At 39.8% G+C, this 6,140-nt stretch overlaps 1 long non-coding RNA gene across 1 annotated transcript in view; it reads right to left on the bottom strand.

The window, feature by feature from the left end:
- The window catches only part of LOC122556530, an 840,555-nt gene extending 834,617 nt beyond the window's left edge, over nucleotides 1–5,938 (bottom strand). Inside the window, exon 1 of the long non-coding RNA XR_006313553.1 lies at nucleotides 5,867–5,938. This is a non-coding gene — a long non-coding RNA (uncharacterized LOC122556530). The remainder of the gene's footprint in view (nucleotides 1–5,866) is intronic.
- Between the last annotated feature and the right edge of the window lie 202 nt (nucleotides 5,939–6,140).

Below are 6,140 nucleotides of genomic sequence, written 5' to 3'. Positions count from 1 at the left end.
CTGAGCTATAGGGAGAGGCTGAACAGGCTGGGGCTGTTTTCCCTGGAGCGTCGGAGACTGAGGGGTGACCTTGTAAAGGTGTACAAAATTATGAGGGGCATGGATAGGATAAATAGGCAAAGTCTTTTCCCTGGGGTCGGGGAGTCCAGAACTAGAGGGCATAGGTTTAGGGTGAGTGGGGAAAGATATAAAAGAGACCTAAGGGGCAACATTTTCATGCAGAGGGTGGTACGTGTATGGAATGAGCTGCCAGAGGATGTGGTGGAGGCTGGTGCAATTGCAACATTTAAGAGGCATTTGGATAGGTATATGAATAGGAAAGGTTTGGAGGGATATGGGCCGGGTGCTGGCAGGTGGGACTAGATTGGTTTGGGATATCTGGTTGGCATGGACGTGTTGGACCGAAGGGTCTGTTTCCATGCTGTACATCTCTATGACTCTATGACTCTAGGTGTACCCTAGAACTCTGTGGGAAGCTAGGGAAGTGGTTGCTGGGCCTCTTGCTGTGATATTTGTATCATCAATAGTCACAGGTGAGGTGCCGGAAGACTGGAGGTTGGCTAACATGGTGCCACTGTTTACGAAGGGTGGTAATGACAAGCCAGGGAACAATGGACCATTAAGCCTGATGTCGGTAGTGGGCAAGTTGTTGGAGGGAATCCTGAGGGACAGGATGTACACGTATTTGGAAAAGCAAGGACTGATTAGGGATAGTCAACATGGCTTCGTGTGTGGGAAATCATGTCTCCAACTTGATTGAGTTTTTTGAAGAAGTAACAAAGAGGATGGATGAGGGCAGAGTGGTGGACGTGATCAAAATGGACTTCAGTAAGGTGTTCGACAATGTTCCCCATGAGAGATTGGTTAACAAGGTTTGATGTCATGGAATTCAGGGAGAACTAACCATTTGGATACAGAACTGGCTCAAAGGTAGAAGACAGAGGGTGGTGGTGGAGGGTTGTTTTTTAGACTGGAGGCCTGTGACCAGTGGAATACCACAAGGATCAGTGCTGGGTCTGCTACTTTTCATCATTTATATAAATGATTTGGATGCGAGCATAAGAGGTATAATTAGCAAGTTTGCAGATGACACCAAAATTGGAGGTGTAGTGGACAGCGAAGAGGGTTACCTCAGATTACAACAGGATCTTGACCAGATGGGGAAATGGTCTGAGAAGTGGCAGGTGGAGTTTAATTTATATAAATCTGGGGGGCTGCATTTTGGGAAAGCAAATGTTAGCAGGACTTACACACTTAATGGTAAGGTCCTGGGGGTTGTTGCTGAACAAAGAGACCTTGGAGTGTAGGTTCATAGCTCCTTGAAAGTGGAGTCGCAGGTAGATAGGATAATTAAGAACGTGTTTGGTATGCTTTCTTTTACTGGTCAGAGTATTGAGTACAGGAGTTAAGAGGTCATGTTGCAGCTATACAAAATGTTGGTTAGGCCACTTTTGGAATATTGTGTGCAATTCTGGTCTCCTTCTTATGGGAAGGATATTGTGAAACTTGAAAGAGTTCTGAAAAGATTTACAAGAATGTTGCCAGGGTTGGAGGATTTAAGCTATAGGGAGAGGCTAAACAGACTGGGGCTGTTTTCCTTGGAGCGTCAGAGGCTGCAGGGTGACCTTATAGAGGTTTACAAAATCATAAGGGGCATGGATAGGATAAATAGACAAAATTTCTTCCCTGAGATGTGGGAGTCCAGAACTAGAGGGTATAGGTTTAGGGTGAGAGGGGAAAGATGTCAAAGGGACCTAAGGGACAACTTTTTCACATAGAGGGTGGTAAGTGTATGGAATGAGCTGCCAGAGGAAGTGGTGAAGGCTAGTACGATTGCAACATTTAAAAGGCATCTGGATGGGTATTTGAATAGGGAGGGTTTGAAGGAATATGGGCCAGATGCCGGCAGGTAGGACTAGATTGGATTGGGATATCTGGTCAGCACGGATGAGTTGGAGTGAATGGTCTGTTTCCGTGCTGTACATCTCCATGACTCTATGACTAAGTTGTGGAGGGCAAGTTGCTTTTGGAAAGAGATCATGAAGTTTGTGTGTCTCGGGAAGTCAAATGGTAATATAATGTATTTCATTGCATATTTACTATTAAAATGTGTTGTTTATATTCACATGGTCAGTTATAATAAAAGTTGTAATCATGCACTATTCCATGAAGATATTAATATATATTTGGAATGATCGGAAAAAGCAGGCAACTAAGGCTGATTACATCTTATTCATTTGTGGGAATCTCTGGTCAGGTCTGCATTTATTGCTCATCCTATACTATAGTCAATTACACTGCTGTGGGTCTGGAGTCACTCGCTGTCACAAGGTAAGGATGGCACATTTCCTTCTCGAAAGGATGTTAGAGAACTAGCATCTTTAAAACAATCAACAGTGGTTATATGGTCACCAGCAATGAGGTCTATTACTCCATTTGTTCCTGAATTGAATTCAAACTTGACCATCTGTCACAATAGGATATGATCCCATTCCCCCAGAACATTTCCTTGACATCCTAGATTACTACACCACCATGTCTTCACTCAGTAACTCTCACAGGAAATCAGCTAAGAAGATAAAATCAGTTGTTGGATAAATGAATGCAATAATTCTAAAAGCAAGGTGGGCTAAATTGGCCATTTTTTATGATCATGTAGATTATTCTCAGTTGTGAGGTCATTTTTACATTCAAAGTAAATATCAGCATATTTCTTTCTCTGTCCATAGTTATGCTGTGACTTTGATATGACAGGAAATTAACATTTATTACCGTATTTGTTCTTGCATGTCTCTTTGTCTTCCAATATCACCAACTCTTTGACTGAACTAACCAAAATCCATTCTGAAAGTGGTACTGCGATATTAACCTCCCAAAGGAAAATTATGAGGAAAATAAAACAGAAGTAAGCATAAGTAACTAAAAATGTGTTCATTATTGTGAGTATGGGACAACTTTCACTGTGTTATGAATGGCATTTTCCGATGATTTGGTTCCAAAGTCTTGCAGCAACATTGATAAATGTTTAATTTGATAGGGGTGGAATCTTCTGCTCTTTTTCATGGTAAGATTGGAAGTAGGAAGGGTATTCCATTGGATTCTGTGATACTGTATCTTCAACCAGCACCTTCCCACTTCCACCAGATTAGGTCAGAGACAGAAGGCTCATGGTGAGAGTTAACACCCCACCACCATTTAAGGTCATACAGCACAGAAACAGACCCCTTCATCCAACCAGTCCTTGCTGACCATAATCCCAAACTAAATGAGTCCGACCTGCTTATGCTTGGCCCCCTTCCCTCCAAACATTTCTTTTTCATGTGCTTATCCAAATGTCTTTTAAATGTTGTAACTGTTCCCGCAACCACCACTTCCTCTGGAAGTTCTTTCCACACGTGAACTATTCTCTGTGTAAAAAAAGTTGCCTCTCTTTTTTAAATCTTTCTCTTCTCACCTTAAAAATATGCCCCCAGTCTTGAAATCCCCACCTTAGGAAAAAGACAGCTGTCATTCACCTTATCATCCCTCATCATTTTAAAAACCGCTATAAGGTCACCCCTCAATCTTCTATGCTCCAATGAGAAAAGCCCCAGTCTATCCAGCCTCTCCTTATCACTCAAACTCTCCAGTCCTTAAGTCAACACGTCAGGATCATTTAAGTGCCTCGCTTGTTGGCATTAACCCAGCTGCAGGTAGAACTGTCACCATGCAGTTTCGCAGTAGCTGATATGGTGTAGCCAGCTGGTCACCTTAGCTGGGATTCGGTGTGGAGTTCCTCAGTCTGAGGTACTCAGTCTAATGCCTGATCATGGAACATCAGGAAAGGATTCGAGGCCTCCTGTGAACCTCCTGCCTTTGCTGCTGACCCAAAGCTTGCATCCCCACTGCCTGATGGCTTGGCAGGCCTTCCAAACTAAAGATGGCATGGATCAGTTGCCAGCTGTGAGTGATGGGCAGGACCACAACGCTTCAAAAGATTCCACTCTCAACCTCTAACTCAAGCAACAGCTTACACCGTACATGAAGAGGATGAGATGTCTTCACTTATTTAATCACATACTTATTTTCGTTGACACCAAAGTAAAATAATAGTATTGAGTTGGTAAATTACTTGAGATCTTTTTTTCTGCATTATCTTACCACAAGTTATCAATAATTGCTACCAGAAACAGTTCCTGAAAAATTCCTTGAATTGTCACCATCTTTCTTAAGCTTGCATATTATTTCTTGTATTTTAAACTTGATATTACAGCAATCATAAAGCCCTTACAAACCAGATATCATGGTATCATAAGACAGTAAATGTTGACAAATTACATCGTTAAGTTATTGGACATGTTGACATGGGTAGAACATTCACAATTTTGCTGGCATCTGAGTGTCTTTACAGCAGATATCCTATTTCATTTTCCAATAATGTTCAATATCTTATGGTCTGATCAACTTATTTCCCATTAATGTCAATGCCTGTTCGCAAAAGATTCAATTCTGCGTTTCCTTTCCCCTGGCACAATTGGTGGGTATTGCCTGCACACGTCTAACCTAAATGTTAGTAAAACAATGCGATTGGGGATGTGTTGGCTATTATTTCTGGAAAGATTTCAGTGAATGTTATTATTGAAGCTCAAAGACTGTCAAAATCCCATTTACAAAGTGACATCTTCACTGGGACCGCAGTGACTGATGAAAATTGAATGAGAGAATCTTACTGCCCGATAACGATGTAATATTGTTCCTTTTTACAGTCTCTTGAGGACTCTGGTGGAAGTTTTAAAGCATACTGTAGATTACTTACAAAGTACTCTAGTCACATCTGGTGGGTAAAAACTGGTACTACACAAAGCTTTTAGTTCTACACTATATGAAGTCTTTGGAGATCTATAAAACAGTAATTGTTGCCAAACATATTCCCACTAATAGATATGTGATATTGTTACAAGTTATTACTTCAAGAAGTAGCTGAAAAATAATAAGCGTAATAACTATAAAAAAAAATAAACTAAATGCAAGATCTGTAATTTCACTTATTTGAAAGATTTGATATAAAGGTCCATGTCGATCAGTTTTAAAAAGTACTGCATTGAACTCTAAGCCTGATCCTGCAAATAGATACCTCTAATAAGACCTCTTAGAACATCAACTTTAGATTTTTAATGAGGTGTCTGTTAGTTTCATTGAAAACAAGCTTTGCATTCAGCAAAAACAGTGAATATTGTCTTGTACAAAAAATGCTACATCACAAAATCACTCATCAGAGTGAACTACTATGGAACATCGATCTCATAGTTTCCCAGCAAATGGTGCAGTGTCATACATACCAGGTACTGGGTGATCTCTGCTGACTGATAAAAATAATGTATCAAATATACACAGTAAAGCATTAAGAACAAAGATAAATATTGATATTATTTTTGATTAATCGATCAATGGGATAATTTTAATTTCACACCTTCCCTCTATTGGTACTGGATAGCTTCTTGCATGGCAGATGATAAAATATGAACATGTTAATAACTCCATTCCATTCCCAAGTAATCCACATGCCCAGTCAATCCCATCAGTTATCACATTTAATCTGTTTCAAGCAAATTCTATTGTTTTTCCATTTCATTCAATTCCAGCAGGTGTTTCTTCCCAGCGACAGCCTTGACATCCATTTATGTATCTCGTCAGACAAAATGTGAAACATGTATAACTCCCAACAAAATAAAACAAAACAATGGTCACTATAAAAGTGCCTTATCTCTGCCCATCTCAGTGTATATTGCATTCTTGTTGAACTACCATTATCTATCAAATATTTTAAGAAGTTTGTCTAACAACAATGCTAATAAATGAATAATTAAAGAGAAATAGTTGTCCTTACCTTTAAGAATGCTTCAGCAAATCACAACAAAAATCATTGAATTATGGAGCACACTTTTCCAAAGGTTTCCATTCAGTCATCAAACTGTTGAAAAAGAAAATAATATGAGAAATATACTGTCTAAAAGAGTGACAATTGGTCGTATTGTGAAGTTGAAGGTGTGTACTGTACCTTTAAGAGAGAGAGAGAATGTTGTTCTGCAATGAAAGCTGACAAGCACCTGTCATACAACTAACTAGCAGCCCCAGAATGTACTGGAAAATTGAAAATATGT

Source organism: Chiloscyllium plagiosum, chromosome 14, assembly GCF_004010195.1.
Source record: "Chiloscyllium plagiosum isolate BGI_BamShark_2017 chromosome 14, ASM401019v2, whole genome shotgun sequence".
Lineage (NCBI taxonomy): Eukaryota > Metazoa > Chordata > Chondrichthyes > Orectolobiformes > Hemiscylliidae > Chiloscyllium > Chiloscyllium plagiosum.
Note: the sequence above shows the minus strand (reverse complement) of the source record. Positions and strands in the feature narration are given on the sequence as shown.